Source organism: Talpa occidentalis, unplaced genomic scaffold, assembly GCF_014898055.3.
Source record: "Talpa occidentalis isolate TD23 unplaced genomic scaffold, MPIMG_talOcc4v2.1 talOcc4.9, whole genome shotgun sequence".
NCBI classification, from domain to species: Eukaryota; Metazoa; Chordata; class Mammalia; order Eulipotyphla; family Talpidae; genus Talpa; species Talpa occidentalis.
This window is the reverse complement of record NW_023605305.1, coordinates 65,640,351-65,665,967: the sequence shown is the minus strand read 5'-3', so window position 1 is coordinate 65,665,967 and position 25,617 is coordinate 65,640,351. Positions and strand designations below refer to the sequence as shown.

Genomic DNA, 25,617 nt, shown 5'->3' with positions numbered 1-25,617 from the left:
AATGCCAGCAGCAGGATGACTGTAAGTTCCTTTCAAGAGGGGACCCCAATGTGGAATGGTGTCTGTATTCCCTTCCTCATCTGGCTTTCTAAATGCTCAGGAAGTCTGTCTCAGTCACAGCCCAGATATCCCAACTCTGACCAGGGCCACTTTCCCTTTCGACTTCCTGTTCACTTGGGCCGCAACCCTAAATCCTCCTCCTTCCCCACCCCATACCTGCCCTCTCTGCCTTTCCTAGGAGCTAGGGACAAACTCCCTGCCTAAGGGTCTTTCTTTTTTAACCCAGAAAAGACAAGAAAATATATTGGCTTAATGTTTCCCAAATTTCCTCCCAAAGTAGTCTCCATTTTAAAAGCAGGGAGGTTGAGAATTCTCAACAGCATACAGCCGAGGAGAGGCAGAGCGAGCGCCTCGGCCCATATTCTCAGCCACTGTGCCCCGCGCCTCCCTGGACCGGACTGGTCAAGGCTGACTCTGAAGGGCCATCTAGGGCTAAAACTGTCCAAACTCCTTGTACAAACTCTTAGAACCTCAGCGTCCCAATGGCTGCCCGGGCCTGGCCACGGTGAAAGATGATCTGACAGTCAGCGACTTCTTTGCCTTTAAAGGAAATGCCCAGGAAACAGACTTTCTGCTCTGAATCAAGCACAAATGCTGAGATTTCAGGCACTCAAGAGGGGGATGTCTTCAGGTCCGGGTGCCTCTGAGCCTACCCCAGAGTATACCCAGCTGCCAGGCCCCCTCCCAAGAGGAAGGGGGAGGAGCCGGGCCTCCTGGCCTCTCCAGCTGTTTTGAAGGCACAGGTGGAATGGGGCCTGTGAGGACAGGAGAGAAAGCAGATCTCTGAGCCCAGGGGAGCGTTTCCAGCGGGGCTTGGGCTGTAGTACACCCGCCTCCAATTGTTCCCTGAACAAGGAGCTTTTCAAGCCAAAATCTGGGGGACTTTTCCATCTGGACAACTTCAGATTCTTGTCTAATTCAGGCTCAACGTAAACGAAGTCGGGGTGGGGAGCAGGATGATGAATCAGGAACTAGGGGACAGTTCAATCCCATCCCCCACCACAGACCATGAGAGGCAGCTCACCACATTGAGTCCTGGGCCACATCTGTCAAATGAGTCACATCTGTCAAGTGGGATGTCAAGGACCAGACATTAAGGAAGGTCCTCCCAGTTCTGCCCATTAGAAAATCCATGATGTAAGAGGGCTGCTTTGTTAAGGAAAGGGGTGCAGATGAGGGGCGTTTATCAAATTTATGACCATTGGAACCAGGAAGTCTGAGAACTTAGTGAAGACTGAAATATGGGGTTCTGATGGTCTAAATGAAGAACGCTTATCATCCAGCAAGGATTTTAGAAGCCAGGTAGCCTTACATCAGCATCCTAGCCCCAACACCCAGTTGCTGTGTGACTTGGGGTGACACACATCTGAGCCTCAGTTTCCATTTCCTCCCCCCAGATTTGTCCATGTCATCCCATGATCAATTGTGAAGGTAATTTTGTCTTCATGGTTGGTTATACACTGAGGCTGAAGGGAACAGGGTTACCTGTGTGGAGAGGTCTGCCAGGGAGGAGGGAGCTGGAAAGCAGGGCCTTGACCCCCGCTAGACTCCTGTCACCTTGAGTGACCCCAACTAGAAGGCAGCATGCAAGGGAGCTGCTGAGAATCAGACAGGTTGGCCCCTGGGGGGCATAGGGGGCAGGGATGAATCCAGAGGAGAGAAGAGGGCAAGGAGGTGACAATAGAGACCACAGGGGACCCTCTGGAGGCAAGATCCCTCCCGACCAGCTAAAGGCCAGCTCAGGCTACCCTGGGGTCAGAAGCACCTCCCTCCCTGGTCATGGAGTCTGGGACCCTGGTAGGAAATGCTAGTATCGCTGGGCCCTATCTCATCCCAGCATTGTTAAGATGTCACCAAGTGTCATCTGAAAATAGAAATGCCGCCTGGGCCTGCCATGGAAACGCTTTTGCCTTCCCGATGCTGTGCAGGCAGCCCGCCTGCCTGCGGATGGAAGCAGCTCTTGTTCAGCCGCCAAGAGAGAGTTGGCATTTCCTAAGAGCCAAGCACCAGGTTAAGCTCATTACAGCTGGAATCACATCGTTTCATTCTCATGCCTCAGGGGCAGTCTCTCCTCCCCATTTTATAGACAGGAAACTGAGGGTCAGAGTGGTGTCGACTTGCTCAAGATCACAGGCTAGGGAGTGATGGGGTTGGTAATTGGATCTGATGCAGAGCAAATTTCATGAGTTCTCAAGTAAATAACCAAATATAAGAGGAGCCAATGCTCTGTGCAGAGCCATCTCTCACAATCTCAGTTCATCTTTATAACACCTCCAGTTCATCGGCTGAAAATCAAGGTCAGAGAGATTAAGCAATTTGCCTAAGGCCACACAGCAATAAAAAGGTAAACTCTTCATCCCACTGTCCCTCTCTGACCTCTCTGAGAGCCTCTCCATCCCTTCAGTAGGGAAAGGAGTGCCAGAGTCACCCAGACTTTTTTTTTTTGAAGATTTATTTATTGATTTATACAAGAACCGGGGTATAAGCCAGATGCGCGGAAGGGTGAGAGGATTCACCAGAGACAGCGCGGGGAACAGAACAGGCAGACTGACAAAATACACTGCTGACGGGAGCAGTGGGAGCAACAGGAGAGGTCTGCTTGCCATGTGGGACCCTCGCTGGCCAGCGGGGATCGAACCGGCGCTGCAGAGGGTGTGGACAGCTTCACAGTGCGGCCCTCAACCGCCTGCGCCACCAGGGAGGCCCAGAGTCACCCAGACTTGCTGAAACTTCCCAAGAATAGTAAAAGAGGCCAACATGATGCCTTCCCTTCCCAACTATTATGGAATAACTTGTGCCTCTTTAAATTCATATGTTGGCATCCTACTCCCCAGGACCTCAAAATATGACTTTACTAGGAGATCGGGTCTTTGCAGGTGATCAAGTTAAGATGAAGTGTTTAGGGTGGACCCTCATCCCACAGGACTGTCCTTATAAAAAGGGGAAGTTTGAAGGTGGAGACAGACACTTAAGAGGGAAGACCAGCACGGCCACGCATGCCAATGCACACACATGTGCGTTCATGGAGAATATCCAAGGAAGATGCGGGTGATGCCTCTATAGGCCACAGAACACAAAAGATCGCTGGCCTACCAGCCACAGCAGCCAGGAGAAAGGCCTGTCCCACACTTCACAGCCCCAGAAGGTGCCGACCGCCAGCAACTCCATCTCAGCCATCAGCTCCAGACTGTGACTTTGCAGACAATAGCTCCAGAGCAATCGACTGGACATGGCTCAGCTCTGGAACTCTGTTACAGCAGCCCTCGCCGAGTCACAGGCCTGACTTCTCTGTGAGGGATAGGCCTTGTGTGCCAGCAATCTGGGGGTCACCCCACTCTTTCTGAGTATTCCCTGGCAAACCCCAGGAGACGGGAAGCTTCGGAAAGAGTACGGTGTCAAGGCCAGATTGAACACGCTGTAGTCCCTGGAGCCAGGCAGACACCTTTGATGAGTGACATTCTCATGTAATCCTCCCACCCACCTCTAAGGGGTACTTGGGTGATGGACCCCATTTATAGGCAGGGAATCAGGAAGTGGTATCATCTGCACTATCATTTGCCAGCACGTGGCAGGCCTGGAATTCAGATTTGCTCCTCCTCAGGCTCAAAGCGGATGGCCAGGTTTCTGCAGCTTTGCAGGGTAAATGAGGTGGCAACTGAGGCAGAGCTGCCCTTGCTTTGGGCCACTGTTGGCCATGGTGCATGGCGCTCTGGCCAAACACTTGGCCAGGTGCCATCAGCACAGCAGGACCCAGTGGACTCAGGCTGGCCAACTGTCCCACCCCCAGATTTTCACTTCTGGCAAGGTCCCTGGGCCTCAAGTGATAGGCATCCCATTCCTCCACAGGAAAGAAGCCCCCAGAGAGGTGTTGTGTCTGCAGCCCCTCCTCACCACACCATCCTGCTTCCCCCACTGTTCCCATTGCCAGCTCCCACCCTCCCTACCATTCAGGGGTAGGAGAGGAAATGTGACCGTGCACATAATGCACTTAGCACAGTGCTGTGTACTTAATTGCCCTGTGTTGCTCAGTAAGCAGAGGCGATCATTACGATTGAGATGATGACTACTAATGAGTTCTACCCACCCAGGTAGCAAACGCAGATGGAGAAAGACAAGATCACAAATGGGGTTCGAATCCCAGCTCTGTCTCTCCCAGCTGTGTGACCCTGAACAAGTCGCCTTGCCTTTCTACGCCTCAGGGTTCTCATCCATTTGTACCGGGGTGGGGGGGGGGTGTGTGCAAATCCTCACCTTCAAGGGCTATCAGCAGCACTGAATGAGGAAATGTGTATGATGCGGCCTGCTAGCTCATTGGAATCAATAAACAGTGTCTCCTGCTGCCAATCTCCTCCCTTGCTTCCATGGCACATAGTCAAGGAGAGGATGCAGGTGAAAGCCCCTGGCACTTAGCAGGTGCTCTGTCAGCATTTGAACCAGAACAAACAAGCGGTGTGTTTGTCTGAGCTGCATGTTGGTGCTGCACGTGTGCATGTGTACCTATGGGATCCTTGGTGAGCTCAGCTCCGGTCACCCGCCCAGGCGTGGATTACCGTTTGCGCAGGTGATAGATCAGGGAAGAATCTAGCTTATCTCTCAGGCTCTGTCTTGCAGGGGCAGGCCCCACCTGCCTCTGTCTTGCAGGTAGCAGCCCCAAAACAAACCTCCAAGGAACCCTAAGGCATCATTCTGGGCTGGGTAGACAAACTTTGTAGTGTTCTCTATGCTTGTTTATTTGTAATTTCCTGGGATGTGCATCTGTCAACTGGTTCTGCCTCGCACCTCCCGTGTATGATGCCGGGGAGAGACGAGGGTTGTCATCAACCTGTCCCTGTCCCAGGCCCTCTGTAATCTCCCTGGGAGGGTAGTTGGCCAGCAACCTGTCTGATGAGATCTAGGAGGGAGAGGTTTCCTTGACTTTCAGAGATGGGGGTACTAAGGTCACCCCCCCAAAAAAACAATCAGGGCTGATAAGAGGTAGAAGCAGCAGGAGAGCCAAGGTTTCTGGTTTTAGGCTCTTTCCACCACACTGTCCACCTCTGTGAAAGATGACTAGCCAAGAGCAGATTTGGGGGGCCAAAGGAAAAGTCCTCCTCCTCCTTTAGTTCTCACTGAGTATCCATCCCATTGCCCTGGCACTGGTGTATTGGGGGCAGGAGAGGCTTGGAAAATTAGTGTCTCCTTGGAACCTAGTCCCAATGCTCAGTGTTGTCTCAGATTTGAGAAGCCTAAACGATTGCACTGAACCCCATATAGGGAGTTATGGGAACAGAAGTTGCTGGCCAGCCTCTCTCCCATCCCCAACCCCGCCCACCCAGGGAATCAGATGGAAGCAAATGGGATTTAATCAGGATGGATCCAGAGCCAGGCCACAGCTTGCCCCCAGTGTCAGCACCCAGGTCTGGGCCACCATTACCTCTTACCTGCACGGCCACCAAAGCTCCTCACTAGGTCTCCCTCCTATACCTTATAGTCTTCTCCACCCAGTAACCGGTGGGACCCTTGGGAACATAAGGCAGGGCATATGCACCCTTTGCTGTAAACCCTGCAGTGACCCTGTGGCTGCAGCGGAAAAGCCCAAGGCCCCTCTCTACCCTCTCCACCCTTCTCCCTCCCCTGCTCTGCTCTGGCCCTGCTGGCCTATTTGCTGCCCTGCACCCACCAGACTCCCTTCTGCTCTGGGTGCCTCCTGGAGCCAGGAGCTGGCTCTTCCCAGATGAGACCATGGCTCCCTCCCTCTTCAAGTTTTTCCAGATGTCTTCTTTAATTTAGCAACTTGCCCCCAACCCTCACAAGCCTGGCCTCCCTTTTATCCTCCCCCCATTTTCTGTCTCGGCCATAGCCCTATCACGCAACACACAGCTCTTGGAGCCCTTGAGCTGGATTTTTAGATGGCTCCGTTTCTTTCTCCTTCCTCAGACCAAACCACAAGCTGAAGACTCTCCCACCAAATCTAGCTGAGTCTCACCACCATGTTCTCAGTGTGAGGATTGCCTCAGCTTCTCTTTACTCTTACTGCCCATGACATAGATCCTTTTTCATCAGTTCATGGTGGACCAATGGAGGGTGCACTGACTTCTCTATGCCAGTGGCAGAAGAGAGTGGATGTAACTGCCACAGTGCTTGGCACACAGCAGGCACTAAAGAGATTTCTGTTCTTGCCAACATCTTTTCTTTTCTCTGGATTCCCTGGGCTTTAGACTCATCAGATTTTCCTTATTCCTAGGGCAACACCAAGCTTGTTCCTACCCCAGGGCCTTTGCATTGCCCTTTGCCTGCTAACACATCTGTCAGATCTTATGGTCTCTTACTTGCCACTTAGAACTCCTCAAAGACACTTTCCCTAACCTCCCATTCTCAGGTCACAGTTCCCAGGGACTATCCTCTTGCTCTGATTTATTTTCTTCACAGCATTTACCATTTTCTGAAATCACAACATTAATGCTTATAGTTGCTTTCCTTCCCCTAACTTTTAGCTCCAAGAGAGCATAGACCTGGACTTTCATTTCTGTCTCTAGCACCGGGAACCATGCCTAGTATGTAGGAGGCAATCTTTAAGTATTAGTCTAACATACAAATGAATAAATGCAGAAATTCTGAGGGTACATTGTCAAGTCAGGCCCCAAGAACAAGACCTTTTTTGAAAAATTTGTTTTTTAAGAATGCATGTAATTTTTGCAAATGTAAATTGGTGCAGTGATTTTAGAGAGCAATCTGGATTTACCTTTAAAAGAAAAAATGGAAATATCATATGATCCAGCAATCCCTCTTTTGGGCATTTATCTTCAAAACAACTCAAAAATTATATGTTTCCACAATGTTTATTGCAGCATTATTTATAATAGCCTGGGCATGGAAACAACCTCCGTGCCCACTGAGAGATGACTGGGTAAAAATGTGCTATAGCCACACAATGGAATATTATTTCACATATTGTATGTAGATAAAATGCTCCCATTTACAGCAAAATGGAAGAAACTTAAGTGGATTATCCAAAGGGAAGTAAGCCAGAAAGGTAAAGACAAATATTGGATGATTTCACATATGAGAGCAATATAAAAAAAAAAAAGCGAATGAACTGATAAAGCAAAATAATTGTAAGCTAGTGACACTGATAACCAAACTGAGGTTTCTGAGGCTAAGAGAAAGAGGGTGCAAGAGGGAGGGAGGGATAAGGATTACTGGGGTATAAGGAATGGTGGGGAGATTTTTTTTAAGAAACTAATGGAAACTTTTTTAAAAAGCACAGATTAAAAAATAAAAATATATAAAATGTAAAAAATAAAAAAAGTACATGTAAAATTTACATTTTGTTTAATGTTTGTTTTAAATTTAAAATGGATTCTTGCCTCGTAAGAAGATGAGTAAAATCAATGCTCTGGGAGGATGCATTTTGTTCTCCTCTCTCTTGGTGAACACTTGTTCACCATGTACTATGTTGGAGAATCACATTCTTGTTCAAGTGTTGGCCAAGACTATGTGAGATGAAGCTGCTGGGAAATGTCTCTCCTGCCCACTGCCCACTGTCCATGGAGAGTAGATGGGACCAACCACTCAGGAGACAATTTGGAAGCATCAAATAAAATGAAAAATGTGTGCACTCCAAAACCATGGTGGATTGACTGCAAGACAATGGCCACAATTCTCCCGCACCCCATCCAAACCCTTTGCAGTCCAAATCACCATTCTTCCTATCAAGAGGAGGGTTTCATTTCTCCATCCTTTGAATCTGGGAGGCCATTTTGGCCAATAGAATGGAGCAGAAGTGATGATGTGCTACTTCTCAGCCCTACACACTTGTTCTTTTGAACCCTTGTCTCCAACAGCCCAGGCTAATCTGATCGAGGAAGAGAAGTCACACAGAGTAAGGATGAGTTGTCCCAGCAGTGAGCATTGAGACCTGCCAGCCCTCAGCTGACCTGAGAGCCAAATCAACTGACCCAGGGCCAGATAGACAGCATTGCAAATCACCCTGTTGACTGGTGAGAAAGAATAATGATGACTGTTTTAAGTCACGAAGTCTTGGGTTGTTGGTTATCCACATCATTAGGGCAATAGGTAATGACACAACTGATGGTTCCATTCCTTAGAATCTGCCTTGGAAAACTGACACATGGTATCCAAAGAGCCAAGGACAAGAATGGTCACAGCACCATGGTTTGTAACAGCAAAATACACATGCAGAACTAAACCTCCAGCAGTAGGGAGTTGATTCATGAAGTACGATTTATCTTTATGATGGAATTCTAAGCAACTACAAGAACAGGTCAGGCATGCCATGCTGACTCTTCTCTGCTTGCTCAGCCCACCCTCCCATGCCACCCTGGTCACCATCTAGCGGGTGGTGGGAAGAGAGTCCTGGTGGTGAGCCATGGCTTTGACAAGCACATGAAGAAAGTGGCAGCAGGGAGGGCTCTGCAAAAAATGGGGGTGATGGCCAAACCAGATTGTGCCTCACTTCTGACAGGCAAAAACCACACCACAATAACTGAGAACACTTTGAAAACAGTTTTCATGTGACCTAGGAGTAAAGTTTGAAGAAACTACAGCTGTTGGCAGAAGAACTCAGACATCTGCAGTAAATTGCTCTTCATTCTCTTGAGAATCCTTCTCCATCAACGAAGCCAGAGAACTTTTGTCTCATCCCCCCTCCTCCTCTGACCCAACTAGTCTGTACCTTTTTCCCTCTTAAGAAAAAGATGGTTCCTGCAGTGATAGAAACTCTAAAGAAAAGGGAGTTTCATGGAGCTGAAGATTAAACTCCTGAGAAAGAAGTTTGCCCAAAAGCTGCTTTGAAAGAGAAGGAAGCTTATCTAAGAACAAGCTAAGTGCACTCACAAAAGACATAGGTAGGTAAATAGAACCAATTCAAAACACGAGGACCAGAAGAAAAGCTAGAACTTCTGTTTACCTGCAGACCCCAAACTGGCATTTGTCATCAGGGTCTGAGTATCAATAGTGTGAACCCAAAGACCTAGCAGTGTGTTGCAACTTCTTTGCCTTCACCAGATCTTCAATGGCACATTTGCTAAGATCAGTAAAGCTTCAGCTAACATACTGGGGATTGTGAAGCTGCATGTTGCACAAGGGTATCCAAACCTGAAGTCAGTAAAGAATTAATCAACAAGCATGGTTATGGCAAAGTCATCAAGAAGTAAATTGCCCCAACAGATAACCCACTGCTGTCCTGACCTCCTGGTAAATATGGTATCATCTTCCTGATTTGTGAGGTCCATTCTATTGGAAAACACCTCAAAGAGGCAATCAACTTGCTCTGCTCCATCAAATGATCTTTTCCATGAGGTGGAATGAAGAAAAAGATCACCCGTTTTATAGAAGATGGAGCTGCTGGCAACAGGGAAGATCTGACCAACAGGCTTATTAGAAGGATGATGTAAGGAATCTCTCGTGATTATTTTTATAATCTGGTCAATCAGCAAACAGTGATTGCATTCAATTGAAAAAAAAAAAAAACCCTCAGAACTATCTGCAACTTTAAAATAGCACATTGCTCAACATCAGGAAGGAGACAGGAAGGGAAACACAATGACAAGACAACCGGAAGATGAGAAACTAGGGTGAAATGCATCATGAATAACATCACCTGGACTTGGGTATATGAAAACTAGAATAAAATCCCATCATCATTTTATACAGAAATTAGATGCAAGGATGAGCAAGAGCAGTTAAGGGAGCAAATCTCCATCCTGCTTTTTTCCTCAGTACTGTATTCAGTTATTTTTATCACAAATACTTTACATGCAACTTTTTCAAAATGTTGGTTGCATTAAAATCATTCCTTTGACTAGTAAAAAAAGTGGGTTATTAAAAAAATGGAAAGGACAGGGCAGAACTTCTTGTGGTGATACAAGATCACTAAGACAGTTTGATGACTAGAAAAAGCAAGTTGAAGAATGATTTCTATATCATTATATCACTTATGTTAGAACACATTTAAAAATAGATACTGGATATTTTCTATGAGGATATGTCTGCAAATATAATAAAGGACCTCTGAGGAGATCAGGGGAATAAGGAGAGAACCGTTGGTGCAGTCAAGTAAGTCCAAAATCTCATTTAAAGTGTTATAGTGTTCTTATAATATACATTTATTTTACTCATGTAATGAACAATTCAACTTGAAAAAGTTAGATTAGTAGAGATAGGCATTACGGCATATGATCCTCTAATCCCCTCCCAAATTTCCAAAATCTCTTCATGAGAATGTCAAAGGCTTGGGTCAGAATGCTTACATTTCATTTTCAAAATATTATGGAAGATGTAAGCCAGTGAAAAGATGCTTCACATGAATCACCAGCAAAATGCTAATTTGAAACCATAGCAAGATCCCCCTACTCACCAAATGAGTAGTTAAATATTTTTCAATTGCTAATATCAAGTATTAGCAAGGATGTGGGGCACCTGGAACTCTCAGATGTTGGTGGAGGGAATGTAAAATGACTCAACCACTTTGAGAAAAGGCCTGGAAATTTCTTAGGAAATTAACCATTTCCTGCATGACCTAGCAATTCCACTACCTAATGTTGGCTTGAGAGAAATGGAAATGAATGTTCACCTAAAGACTTATACAAAGCATTCATGACAGCTTTATTCATAAGAAACCCAACTGGAAACCAGCTAAAATGTTTAACAATAAATGAATGATAAGTAAATTGTGTCAAATCTAAAGAAGAGGACTCAGCTCAGCAATGAAGGAAAATGGCCCACTGGCATAGGCAATGAGGTAGATGAATCTCAGAAACTTCATTTTGCTTAAAGGTAGCCTGATGCAAGAGTCGAAACTTGAGGATTCCATTTATAAGAAGTTTCAGAAGAGGTGAAACTAACAAAGTTGAGGGGTATTGCCAGGTAGGGGGGCAGGAGGCAACTTTATGCAGAGATGGATACATCTTGATTGGTGGTGTTATGGTTCTACATGTTTTGTGGACTTATGGGTATTTTATGCAAATTAATTGAACTCAACTCAGTCCACCTGCATTTCATTGTATGTAAATTATTTCTCAGTAAAGCTAAGAGCGTGCAAAAGACTATTTAACTCGGCCATCCCAGCCGCCCCGTTGCCTCCTTAACCGGGTGCAAAACAGCAACCAGCACCTTCCTCCCTCCTTCCTCAGGCTTTTGGGCCAGTATCCCAAGACAATGAGTAATAAACCACACAGGAGTCTTGGATGTAGAGCCAAAAACAACAGCAGTGTCACATCAAATGCTAAGACATCTCTGCTAAGAGCTGAGCTCAGCCACCCGCTACCCAACCCCACTCCCCCACAGCCACAGCCACCCACAGAAGGAAAACAGCCCCGCGGACAGAGCGTGGTCAGGGCTGTCTTTCCCCACCGTGTGTCAGCCATTCCAGGTCTTCGGCTCCAGGAAGAGTCACTAAATTGTGGGACCATGGAGGCTCCCACTGATAACAGGCCCTCCTCCCCATGAGGCAGGCACAGGGCGAGGCCTTCCTGTATCTTGCTTCATGTTCTCTTGCACCATGTCCATGTTACAGGTGGGGAAACCGAGGCTCTGAGAGATGATTGGCTGAAGGGGCAGGACTCTTGAGCTGCCTGATTTCCACCCAGTCCCTCACCACCTCCATTAGAGTCTTTTACACCCCATCTGTAAAGTCAGGAATGGACCAGTGCAGGTTTTCTGATCCCATGCAGACCGGGTAAAGGAGGAGTCAGAATCCTCAGTGGTTTTTTGCAGGTCTTTTATTGGGGTTCAGCGGGTACATGGCAGGCAGGAGTGCTGGGGGGCCGGGGGGCCGGGAGGCTGGCAGTCCTCCCAGCCCCCAGCAAGTCTTCACTCTATCTGGGCTCTCTGGCGTTCTCTGCTTCTGCTTCGGGCTTCTTCTCTTTTGGCTTCTCTTTCGGCTTCTGCTGCTGCTGGCGTCCCCGTGACGCCGCCCTTAAAAAGCAGTCTCAGCCCAGGTGAATCCCATCTACCTATGCCCACACCCTATTCCAGGTGCCCGCCATCAGGCATGCATTCAGGACCTCAAGTATCCATCATCTATCCTGATGGTGGGAGGGCAGAAAAGCCTGACATTTTTTTTACCCTATACCATCTCATCCCAACAGTGTCCTAGCTCATCTCCTCAAAACCTCCCTGACCTCTGACCCCTACTAGGTTCCAAGCTCTAGAGGCTTGCCTGCGAGTTTCCTAGAACATTTTTCTTCTCTCAAGCAACTGTCTCCTGAGAGGAGACCTATGAGGAATATGGAAAAGATGGAGGGATCTCAGCCACTGCAGCACAGTTCGATCCCTAGCCAGGGAGCTACCCACATGGCACAGCAGACCTCTCCTGACTCACCCGCTGCTCCCCTCAGCAGTTTATTTCAGCCAGTCTGCCTGTTCTGTTCCTCACTCTGTCTCAGGTGAATCCTCTCACCCACCCCCCACCCCGCCCCAACACACACACCTCCGGTCTGTATCCCAGTTCTTGTATGCATACATAAATAAATCTTAAAAAAAAAAAAACAAACATTTTCTTTCTGGGAAGCCACTGGACATAAGACCCCGGCCATAGGATTATACACCACTCTGTTCCCACAGCCTTGCCGGGACCATCTGGAATGAGTGTGCTTGCCAGATAGGTACAGGTCCATATCACGTTGGGTCAGAGGTTTAACTATGTTAGTACTGACTAGGTACTCAGAACAGCGCTAAGTAGGTGTTCAGAGAAAAATGATATTTCTGCCATTGCTTTAGTAACTCTTGTTCTATGTTAAAGTTGTCAGCCTTCCCCACTGACCTGTAAGCTTTTCTCAGTGTTGCCTGGCATACAGTAGACATTCTTCCTTGGAGGAAAAAGGGCTTGGCTTTGGGACATGGATGACACTCAGCAGCTCTTAGAGGTTTCTTGATTTAGGCCACATCAGTTTTGTGTGTCAACTTAACCCTGCCTGGAGTGACTTTGGCCTGTCAAACTCCAGGGGATAAGAAGAGCAGATCATGAAGCTGAAAACACACCCCAACCCCAATTCTTTCCTATTTCCAGGACACACATGGGACAGGTTGAGATAAATACTAGTGGTTTATCACAGGAAGGTGCATCTCAGCTTGGAGAGAGTGAGCCTGCATGCATATGGAGTTGGCTGATTTATGACAACCTGAGCCAAGCACTGAACAGAACAAGACCATTTATCTACTTGGTAGGAGGAGAGGTCAAGAGAAAGAAGTCAGAGATTAAGCTAAATATGAGACTTGAGTGGAGACAGGAGCTCAGTGCCTTTATTAACTCCTGGGGTGTCTTTATTCCATCTGTCCCTTTTAGAGGATACTATAGTGAGCCTCTGTATGACTAGAACCCATGTATCATGGGGATGGCTGGATTTGTTCTTGGGGAGACAATCCTGGCCTAGGTCAGCAGCAGTAGCCCAGAATGTTTGCAGCCTCCCAGGGGTGTCAGCCAGGGAGAGGGTGGAGGGTGGAAGGGCTAAGCTGAGGGGCTGGGAAGAAGAACACATAAAGGAAGAAGAGCTATCCAAATGGAACCATAGCCCAAGTCCTGGACTGCACTTCTACCTGGGTCATAGCTCATCTAGATATAACCTTCCAAATGGTCTCCCTGCTTCCACCCCCGACTTACCTAGAATAAAGCAAAGAGCCACAAAATACCACCCTAACCTGCCCCATGGCGGGAATGCAGTTCCTTTTAATATTTCATTGATTTTCAATAACAAAACCTAGTAGTCTATGTGATTGGATATCTTAGATCCCACTTACAGCATTATGGGAAAGTTTTCCTGTGTCCCCGATCAGCCCCTCACTTTTGTCTCTCTGGTTTATTCTCTCTAACTCACTATGCTCCAGCCATGCTGGCCTCCTTGGTTTCTCTCTAACACTCTAAACACCAAACATGCCAAACACATTTGCTGCTCAGGACCTTTACATATACTGATCTTTCTTAGAGCTGCTCTTCCAGGTAGATAGGCTTTTCTCTTTTGTCCTTTGGATCTCTGCTCAAATATCATATTCTTAATGAGGCCTGCCTGGAATATCTTAGTACAGCACCTCACCCCTTCCTACTTCCTTATCGTACTCTATGCCTTCCACTGCTTTATTTTTCATTGTAACACTCAATGCCACCCAACATATCTATGCATTTATTTATTTACCTATTGCTATACCTGTTTGGGAATGAGTGCTATATCCCTAGTATGTAGCCCAACATGTGGCACTCAATAAATAGCTATTCAGTGAATGACTAATAACAGCTAACATTTTATGACTATGTAATATGTCCACAGATAAACATATATTAAGCATGGGATAGTTTTTATACCTAATTTTATTTAATACTTCAATAATACTATGATGTAGATATTGTCTTTAGATGCAGAGAGGTCAAATAGCTTGCTCATGGCCACACAAAATCCATAGAATCAGGATTCAAACTCTCCAGGTTCCTTATTCTGTGCTTTCAGCCATCATCCAAGAGAGGATATGGCCATGAACTCATCTCAAGGGCGACTAATTGTGCCCCACCCAGGGATAATGGCGGGGGTGGGGGGCAGACCATGATCTGAAAAGAAATTCAAAAAGCAAAGTATGAAATATGTTTTTCTTGCCACAAAATTATTTGGGTGATTAAAGAGGAAACTGAATGTCCAATGCCAATTATACCTCAAATGGAATCATTACTATTCCCTGAGCACTACCAACTACCAGGCATTGAGAAGATCTTCACACACCTGAACCACCCTGTTTCATCTTCAACCCCGAGTGTCACATCTGGTTATTACTGCTATTTTGCAGTCAAGGAAAGTGTGTCTCAGAGTGGGTAAGTAATTTACCTAAGTCCACAAAGCTGTGGGGCTGCCTGTCTGTCTCATTCCAAAGCTTGGTTCATCTCCTCTTTAGCCTGCTGCCTCTAATACCTCATGCTATTAGACATAATGTCGGAAGCTCCCAAATTGTACCTTGCACTTAACAAGGGAAGAGCATGAGTCTGATTTGTGTTTTTATTCTCAACACAGTGCCTGGCATAGCTGTACTCAGTAAAGATCTGCTGGCTGGCTGGAATGAATGAAAGAAAGAATGAATGAATGAATGAATGAATGAAGTGAAAGGGGGAGTGGTTTCCAGCTGCATAACTTGATCTAAGCTTGGGCCAGTCTCTGCTCCTTACAAAGTCCATGTGGAGTTTTTTCAATGTTCAGATTCCTTGACCCCTTGGCAGCTCTGGAATCAGAAGACCTGAGCCCGGGAAACCGTTTTTTTAATACACATGCCAGGAGATTATGATCATCTCCAAAGCTTTGGGAGCCACTGAGGTTAGCTCAAGCATCCCCTCACATGGAGTCCCGGCACACTCCCAATAGGCATCTGCCAGCGCATAAACAGGCCAGCTGGAGGTGATCCAGGGAAGAAGGAGAGAGATTATCAAGGCTGAGGATGATGACTTATTAGGCAAGAGGGACGGGGCTGAGGGGGCAGTGTGTATGTGAGGGAAAGCAGGGCCCGCACATAAATCGTGGGGAGGCCGGGAGCCCCAGCTGAGAGGCATCATCTGTCCTGTTGTGCAGGCTTTACCAGGCCTAACGGGGACAGGTATTATACACTGAAACTTGAACTCTATGCCAGGGAGACATTTATAATAGACAACTTAAACTGCTAACCCATTATGATTTTGCAACAAGATTCATGAACTCTGGGCATGGGAGGTCCTTAGAGAATTTTTCATCACCTGCATTGAAACATTTAAGGTGATGGATTTCTTTGTCCAAACGAAGTCTTACGCATATTTGCAGTATGTAAGACAACAAAAGTAAAGACACCTCTCCACTCCTCCCTACATAACCCCAGGGTTCCAAGGAACCCAGTAGGGGAAGCACGGACCTGAGTTACAGACCTCATTTTGCACAAGGAGAAATGGAAAGGACTTGCCCAAAGGCGCACAGCAAGTTTGGTCCAGGCCTTTCATCCTCACCACTGCCTATTACATCTCACATTTGTAGATGAAGAAACAAGGCATAGAGAGGTTAACCACTGTCACCAATATCACACAGCTAATAAGAAGTAGAGGTGGAGTCCGAAACCAGGCTGCTGGCCACCAGAACACGTGGTGTTTTACCACCCCAGCAGGCTGTTGTCCCCAAGAAAACAGAGGTCACAGCTAAGTAAGCATTGCTGCTCTTGCCCCCTTCCTGTCACTCTCCTGAGAGAAGCCACACTGTTACTTTTAAAGCACGAATCTGATTGGGCCTCTCTTCTGCTTGAACGCCTTCAGTGGCTCCCCACTACCACTCAGGATACCCCTCTGACCTTCTGTCGATGCATCACCCCACTTCCCTCAGGACTCCAGATACACAAGCCTCCTTGCTCTTCCCAGTCACCCTGCTTTTGTATATATACAAGTGACCCCCAAACTTTGTTGACACACAATCTGGTCTAAAATTTCTTATTCATCTCTCCAATATCTGTACACATTTTAATGGAAAAATGATTTCCATGGGCTGCTAGGCTAACCTACTATATATACCTTAAATCTATGCAAATATTATTTAAGTGAATTAAGCATGACTTAAAAAAATTAAGTGGGGATTTTATTGTTTTCTTCCTGTGCCCACTGGCCTGGCACACTCCCAGGGTGCCGCAGAAACATTGGCAGAATCGGGTCTACAACGCCCCGGGGCCTGGAGTGCTCATCTGAGCGGTCTCTTTCTTGCCTAGTGCCTGCTATGCTTCCTCCAGATCCCGGAGGCAACCTCACTTCTTCTGAGAAGCTTTTGCTGCTCTAGGGCACCCTTACAGCAGCAGGCTCACTTGTTGTCACTTAGCGGTATTTTTTTAATCAACTGCATCTGTTCACTTTCCAGGCTGCGTGTGTTCTCCATGAGGACAGGACTGGGGTCATTTTACATGTGACCTCAATGCTCATCACTCAGTGCAGGAACATTTGTCAACTGACCAGGTGAGCTGCCCAGGGCTGTTGGGGCAGTTTCCACACTTGAGCATGCCTGGACACCACCCAGGAGCTCCTTAACACCCAGGCTGTTCTGTCGGGAGTTTCTGATTCAGTGGATGTTATGGGTCAATTGTGTCCCCTCAAAAGTCAGATGTTGAAGCCCTGCCCCCCAGTTCCTCAGAATGTGACTGTATCTGGATATAGGGCCTTTAAAGTGGTCATGAAGTTAAAGTGGGTTCACTAAGGTGGGCCCTAATGCCATCTTGTCTGGGGTCCTTTTAAGAGGAGGAAATTAGGACACAGCAGTGAGACATCCTAGTCTCGTGTGTTCAAAGAGGAAGAGTTGGCTGAAGACACAGCCAGGTGGGCACCTGCAAGCTGAGGAGACAGGACCTAGGAAAAGTCGATCCTGATGACACCTTGATCTTGGACTTCCACCCTCCAAAATTAAGGAAATAAATCTCTGCTGTTTTGAGGTCCTCCCCTCTCTCCGTCTTCTGCCCCCCGCTCTGCCCCGCTGCCCTGGTAGTCTACGTTGACAACCTGAGCAGGTGGAGTCTCACATTTCTGACAAGCATCCAGGTGATACTGTGTCTGACCACACTCAGAATGGCCACTCTCCACTCTCAGTGATGGGGAAGGAGTGGTGGAAGGAATGAGGGAGGACTGGAGGGGCGGAGGGGGGACTTGCTGCCCAAGAATGCTGGCCTGGCATTTTCTGGGCTCCAGGGAGAGAATTCTTCCCCAGGGGTGTAGGTCCTAGGACAGGCCAATGTGTTCTGAGCTATTACTCACTCTTCCTGCCCTTGGCCTGGGATACTGGGGAGGAGTGGTTGGGGGTTGGGGTCTCCTTAGACACATCAAATCTCCCAGCTGGTCATAAGGAGGCAAGCTCAGCCCAGTCCCTTCTCAGAGAGCTAGCCAAAGTTAGGGAGTGTCCACAGATTAATGAGGACCTGGCTCACCAGAGACACCCCTGGTTCTTGCCCAACTCCCCCTATCTTAGCAGGGGCTCTGGAACAGGGAGCCAGGCTCTACACACAGCCTTCACGGCAAGATCCAGAGAACGAGACCATTATTGTGGCCCATGAACCTTCTCTGAACCTCAGAGACCCTTCTTCTGGGTCTCATCAATAAATTAGGTGGGATAACATCTACCCCAAGGTATGGCAGTCAGGATTATATAATAAGAATAATAGTAAGTAGTTGGTTTTTATCCTATTTTTATCAAGTGAGGCTCAATTTCACTTTGAACATATAATAACCAAGGCAAGCACAAGCTCCATTTTACGGATGTGAAAACTGAGACTGAGATCGGTTAAATTAGTTACTCAAGGTTTCCAGGCCAAGGGTCTCTGATTACAGCGACCACATTCAGCCACCCATAATCTTCCTCCCAACTCAAGGAAACAATTGCTGGCTATTTGTTCCCTTGTTGAATCCAAATTCCTACAACTCAAGTTAATTCCCCTGTCAGTTCTGAAACAAAAGTAATGAAGGAGACTTACTGCAGACCCTGCTGTGTGCCAAGAACTTTCCTGCTCTCCAGGTGGGAGGCCTTCAAGGCTGGAGACCATGCCTTGTTCTTTGTCCTTGCTCCAAATCGTTAAATCAATGACCGATACTTGCTTTACTCCCACAACAACACTTTGAATGCCATCATATACCCACTGCACAGACATGGAAGGGGAGGGTCATGGAAATTAAGGTGAGAGTTTGAGAGATTGGCCAAGTCTTTCCAACTATGAGTGATCGTGGTCCTGGAACTGGACCTCAGATCTGTCTCATGCCCAACCCCTCCTGATACTACATCCTACTCCTTTCTTGGTTTCCTTCAGGTCCCTTCCTTGAGTCAGAAATGTCTGACCTGGGCCTCCATTGGGGTGCAGTGGTTGAGCGCTGGGCTGCGAAGCTGCCTGCAGCCTCTGCAGCGCCGGTTCGAACCCCGGCCGCGGGCGAGGGTCCCACATGGTGCGCAGACCTCTCCTGCCGCTCACTGCTCCCCTCAGCAACGTATTTCGTCAGTCTGCCTGTTCTGCTCCCGCTCTGGCTCTGGTGAATTCTCTCGCCCTCCAGCGCTTCTGACTGTACCCAGTGCTTGTATAAATAAATAAATAAATTTAAAAAAAAAAAAAAAGAAAAGAAATGTCTGACCCAGAGAAAAGATGTAACTTTTCCCCTCAAAGCTCAGAGTTAACTCATAGGGTGTTATTTTGACAGGATAAGCAGCCAGGCAAGGAAAAGACCTTTGCTCTATGGTGCATGATAATCAGACTCCGTCTCAATGAGAAAGGGAAATGAAGATGGAGATGGATGTAGAAATGGAAATGGACAGAGAAAGAAAAGGGGAGGGAAAGAGATGGAAAGAGAGAGAGAGCGAGACACCAAAAGCGAAACCACTTTGGCTGATTGAGCTCCCTGACCCTTCAAGGTACAGTGCAAATTCACACTCCTCCAGGAAGCCCTTCCTCCAATTCGGCCATGTCATTCATGGGACTCATCTGATCTCCCATGCTGGAAATATAAGCCAAGATGGTGTGTGATGCAAGTGACAGAAAGCCAACTCAAGCTGGGCTGAAGCAAAATGAGCATTTATTGGCTACCAAGACTGAAAAGACCAAGAGTAGAGGCAGCCTCGGGGGGGCTCAACCATGCTGGAACTGATCTCTGCATCTGGGACTCTGCAAGATGGCCACTGGAACAGTGGACAGAACATCTTTCCCCAGGAATGCCCTGGCCCCACTTGTCTCCAGATAGACTCCTGAGCCAGCCACCAGGAGATGGGCACCCTGGCTAAGCCTGGGTCACATTAGCAGAGGGGAAGGGCATTTCCCAGATGAAGGGAGCAGAAAGAAACATTCTCCAGAGCTTTTATCTAACTCCTTCCTCATCCTTGGTGTATGACCTTAAACAAGTCGCTGTCCCCACCTGATGCTCAATTTCCTCACTGACAAAATGGGGGTGATACCTAACTCTGAGGAATGCTCGAGGGAATTCTTTAAATGAAGTTCCCCTGCAGAGGGGAGGCACCAAGCTTCTGCTATCCCCAGCCCCCTCCGACCACCTCAAGCCTTGGCAGAAATGTCCTAGAATAAGAAACAATGGTGCTAAATACTTGGCTACTGATTTAATTAACTTCTTCCCTCCTTGCAGGCATCTCCCTGCAGCAAAAAACTTCTGTGTGTTTTTTCTCTTAGGAATCTCTTAGAGTTTCTCTTTGAAACTCTAAGTGGAAGCACCCAGAGGCAGGTGATGGCAATAGGTATTCACTAAACACATGTTTACTGAGCCGCATTGGGTGTTCTAGGCACTGCGGATACACGGAGAACAAGGTAGACAGAGGTCCTGCCCTCATGGGGTTCACGCTCAGTCAGGGATGTGCCCCCTTGTACTAGGCCTGTGTGTGTCATCTCTAATTCTCCTCAGGATTCGGTTAAATGCTATCTATTAAATCCTTCCACTAGTTTTGTGTTCCTCACAGATTAGGAGACTGAGGTTCCAGGGAGTGAAATCCTATCAGGCAGGTTGATCACTGAGTTAGGCAGCAGCAAAAAGGAGAAATTGCTTCACTATTCCTTCCTGAGTGAAACCTGACTCAGTCCCCATGCCGAATTCGAGGAAGGTAAACCACAGCAACAGTGCTTATAAAAATCAAATAGGCCATCTTCCAGAAAGCTAAAGCAGAGCTGGGGTAAAAAAAGACATTGTGTGCAAAGTCAACCCCGGGTCTGTGATAAACCATGTGGAGCCCATACATGGAAATCCACATTGACTGGACGGGCTACCCTGAGGCAGCCAAGAAGCCCCCAGCAGGCCTTGAGTGTTTAGAAGAATGCAGGGATCCAAACCACAACTTGCAGGCCAAAAGCAGCCTGGCCTACTGCCTCAGGCTCAAACCTGTACTTGGCTGAGGCCTGGGATTTCAGGGAAGGTCTGTACTTCCTTATCCAGCCACCAGGCAGCCACTAGCTAGTGACCAAAAAAACCTGGATGAAGTCACATAACCCCTGTAGACCCTATCCCTGAATAGGTAGGTTATAGAGGCTGAGAAGATACTCTGGCTAATGTCTGAGGCAGAACTTAGTGCTGGCAGTGAACTTGAAACCTAGCAGGGTTAATTTACTATGGCTTTGGGTAATTGACTTCACCTCCAAACTTCAGTATTCTCATCTACAAAATGGGAATAACTAAATACCTACCTTATAGACCAAGAAACAAATGAGATAATAATGCAGCTACTCTACGGCCAGGAGCCATAGAGTCCACACAATTAGGAGTTTGTGTTTTCAGTGCATGCAAAGAAATAGGCACAGAAAAGGTGCATCGCTTCATCAAAATCAGCATCAGGTACAAGTTTGGAGCCTGATCTGTCTGACTCCATAGCAGGACTCTGCCCCCTTTTCCCCCTCAACACACAGTAGGTCCTCGCTCTATGCTAAGTGCTTTTTCTGCACACTTTCATTCTAGCACTTTTAGGCTGAAACCCACACATGTCCTGCTAGGGAGTGACTTCTGAAAGTGTTGACTGTGTCTGTTCTGGGTAAGTACTGAAGGCTTGGGAATTCAAATATACTTGTGAAATCCAAACAGATGCATTTATGAAAAGCCCAGGCAGAGCCTATTCACTGAGCAAGAAGACAATAAAAGCCTTTCCTCTCATGCAAGGAAAACAAAAGTCTTTCTCTTGCCTCCAGAGACAGGGTGGCACTCTGCTCTCTGGGGAGAAGACAGGTATTCTTGGTGAGCAGCTGCCCCTTGTGCATCTGCCTGAGACACAGTATCCAGACAGAGAAGTTCTCATCACATATCCCCTCTACCCTATCCCCAGCATTCCCTTTCTGCAGACACAAGTACATTTTGTTGGCTCACCTGGCTCAGGTGTGAGGGCTTCAGGGGGGAGAAGGGGGGGATAGTCAGCCGATGCAGCAGCTTTGCAGCCAGCCAAGCCCAGAGAAGGAAGATACTAGTGGACAATGAAGAGAGAGCCTGGGGCACCAGCTCCCCTTCCCAAATTGGCAGTTGGTCCCAAAGCCCAGAGCCCTGGGTGGGTAAGCCACCTAGGGTGGGTAAGGGGCTATGTTAAGTGCTAAAGGGAGATAGAGAGGGAAGTGACCTGGACCCAGCTTTCAGGGAGTATGGCTGGTATGCTGCTTCAGTTTCCCTAAGCTAATCAACTCTTGGGATGCCTAAGGTAAAAGGTTGAGAAATATCAAACCCTGAGCAAGTTCAACCCTGGCCAGGAGACCTCTGTTCACCACCTCATGGTTCTCTGAGTTTGACTCCATTTGGAAAGGGACATCATGGTGCCAGGAAGATTGGAAATAATGGCACCTACTTTCCAAGGCTGTCAGTGGGAGGGTGTGGAATTTAATGGACTAATTTCCAGGTTAACTCTTGATGGTCCCCTACAGACCTGGGTTCAAGTTCCTGCTCTGTCTCTTCCTCCCTGATGACCTTGGGCAGCTCTCTTGACTGAGCCTCCCTAGATGAGAAGGACACCCTTGTTCAGGGCAGACAGAAAGATCTGGATTAGAGATTTCCACATTTGCTATATCTATAGCTCAGACCTCTCTTCTAAGGGTCTCATACATCTGATCATCTGAGGCATGTTCTCACTTGGTTGTTTAGTAAGTAATGCACACTTGACACACACAAGGCTGAACTCTTGATTTTATGCACCCCTGCCCCCTACCATCGGCTCCTTCCACAAAATGGAATGGCACAGGCTCTCCCAGTCTTTCAGACAAAACTCCTGAGACCATCTTTGATTTTTCTCTCCCACCCCATATCTAATTCACACCAGCTCTTCTCTTGAAATGTACCCAGAATCTGGCCATTTTTCACTACCATTTCATGTCCACCACCCTGGCCCAACTCCTGTGGATTCTGAAGGATGACTGAAAAGCTTCAATTTTTTTCTGCTTCCTCCAAGACACCCTTTAACTTACTCTCTGCTGAGGAGCTGGAGGACTGTACTAGTTTTCTGAGGTGACTATAACAAATGATCACAAACTTGATGACTTAGAACAACACAGACTTATTCTCTTACAGTTCTGGAGGCCAGATGTCCAAAATTGGCTTCACTGAGCAAAAGTCAAGATGTCAGTAGGCTGGTTCCTTCTGGAGGCTTCCGGAAGAATCTGTCCCTTGCCTTTCCTAGAGTCTGGAGGACTGCCTGTGCTCCTTGACTGACACACACCAACTGAAACTGAGGTCAATTTCTCCTCAGACACCAAGACCACACAAACTTATATAAAGATTGTTTCCCCAGATGCATTCCTGGACTTGGCTGTTGGCCCTGCCCCTGCACGATGCCTCAGAACCTATCTGGTGACAGAACTTGCTGGCCTGCAGGGTGGGTGGAGTCAGATGAAGGTTAAGTGTGGTCTTAAGGGTAGAACCCTAGTCCCGTAGAATTTGTGTCATAATCAGCAGAGGCACTGGAGAGTAGAGGCTTTCTCTCTGCGTAGACACAGAGAAGAGGCAACATGAAGCATGGTGAGAAGATGGGTGTATCCAAGACGGCAAGAGAGCCAGAATTGGGACCTTAATCTGTGGCTTCCAGCCTCCAGGACTGAGAAAGTCTGTTTCTGTTGTTTAAGCAACACAACCTGTGGTATTTGGTAATGGCAGCCCGAGCAGACGCATGCAGTGCTCAGTACATTTTGCTGTGGAATACACACCTGGTTTGATACACCTATTTTTAAAAAGAAGATTTGAATGTCCCAACACCCCTGGCCTACTCTTCCTCAGCAGTCTTCATTTTCCTGCTCAGCTCTGAGCTGAGCTGAGGTCTCAGTCCCAGGTCAGGACCCAGTCAGGGCTCAAGTCTCATGCATGGCTGGATAGTTAAGAGAAACAAATGGTCCACCTAGTCACCACAAGGTGGGGAGCCATAGGTGTGTGGGTTGGGGAGGACATGCTGGGCCTGGGAGGCCTCCCTACCTTGCAGCCTCTGGCAGTTCCCAGCCTTCAGTGCACTCCTCAGGTACAGGGTCTCGTAAGCCCCAGGTAGCCTCTGGGGACTGGCTTTCTGGGGACCTGTTCTCTCCATGGTGGCTTTGGTCGGAGTCCCGCTAGCTCAGGCAGCACCCCAGTGCTTAGGGAACCACAGGGAGCAGTGAAGCCTCTAAGCATACCACCAGCCCCCCAATGCCCACCGAGTGCAGAGCCCAGTGAACGAGGAAATCCAAGAGGGTAACCAGAGCGCTGCCAATGCCCAGGGGAGAGACGCACCCTCAGCCACCTGGCCTGCGGAGCCCAGCTGCTGCGCTCTCCACCTCACCCCTCAAAGCTCAGGCAAGCAACAGCCTTCCCCAGAGAGCAGCAGGACTGTGGCCTCTCCTACCGGGGTTGGGGTGGCGGCAGTTAAGAGAGTTCAGAGAACAAAGCCCTGCCCCATGGTCACCAACCCCAGCCAGATCAGGAGGTGATCCCTTTTCTGACTGCACCTTGATTTTCCCCTCTGTGCAATGGGTACAGAATGTCCACAACCTCTTAGTTGCCTCATCTGCTCCTGGGGAGAGCGCCCCAAATCTCGATATGGCACAAATGTGGGAGGAGTGGTGGTCCGAGATGAGTGACAGCAGTGAAGGGACAAACACCGATGGGGCACTTACTATGTGTTGGCTACTCGTTCGTCATAGCAGATCTTGAGGACTTGCCTGCTGACGGCCAAGCCCTGTGATTGGTATTTGCTACATGTTCTTTCAATCCTCTGAAGATGTCTAAGGGGAGGTAATAGTATCCTTGCTTAATGAATGAAGAGAGACTCAGAGAAGTAATATGGCAGTCCCGAGGTCACACAGCCATTGAGACACCAGGCTGGAATCCACACCAGGGCTCTGAGCCCCAGGTTTATATCGCCCAACCAATAATAATAACAAAAACAACAATAATAAGAGCTCAAATTCATGGAGAGCTCACTGCACTCTTCTACACATTTGCATATATGAACTTATTTAACCTTCCCAATAGCCCTTTAAAGTAGGTGCTTCTATAATGCCTGTCTTATAGGTGAGGAAATTGAGGTACAAAGAGGGTAGGTCACATGACCAAGGTCACACAGCAGCTAATAAGTGGTACCCATAGAATTTGAAAGTAGGCTCCTGACTCCAGAGCGCAAAAACCATAAAGCAACATTTCCTTCATCTCGTCTCCTGTTGTCCTCCCAGGAACCCCGAGGGAGGTTTCATCAGCCCCATTTTGTGAAGTTAACTTCCTTGTTCAAATCTACCTGGAGGGTTAAGAGCAAGACAGGGATTTGAAACCAACTGTTTCTTGTTATATTCTTACCGTAATAATTACAACTGCCAGGTTCAGTACCAAGAGCATTACATGTACCCTTACACTGTGAATCCTCACAAACACCTTAGGAAGCAGAGGTTTGTGCCAGTCGGGAGGGACAAGATTATGCTGCAGTGACAAAGATTATGCAGTGACAATATTTTTTTAAGATTTATTTATTTATTTATTTATTTATTTATTTATTTATTTATTTATTTATGCATACAAGAACTGTAGTACAGGCCAGAGGCATGGAGTGTAAGAGGATTCACCAGAGACAGAGTGGGGAACAGAATAGACAAACTGACTGAAACACACTGCTGAGGGGAGCAGCGGGCAAGACAGAAGAG

General features: G+C 47.5%; 1 pseudogene; it reads left to right on the top strand.

Annotated features, from left to right (window-relative positions):
* Positions 1–7,828: 7,828 nt before the first annotated feature.
* LOC119236803 (60S ribosomal protein L7-like) lies at positions 7,829–9,455 on the top strand (annotated as a pseudogene).
* Positions 9,456–25,617: the final 16,162 nt, after the last annotated feature.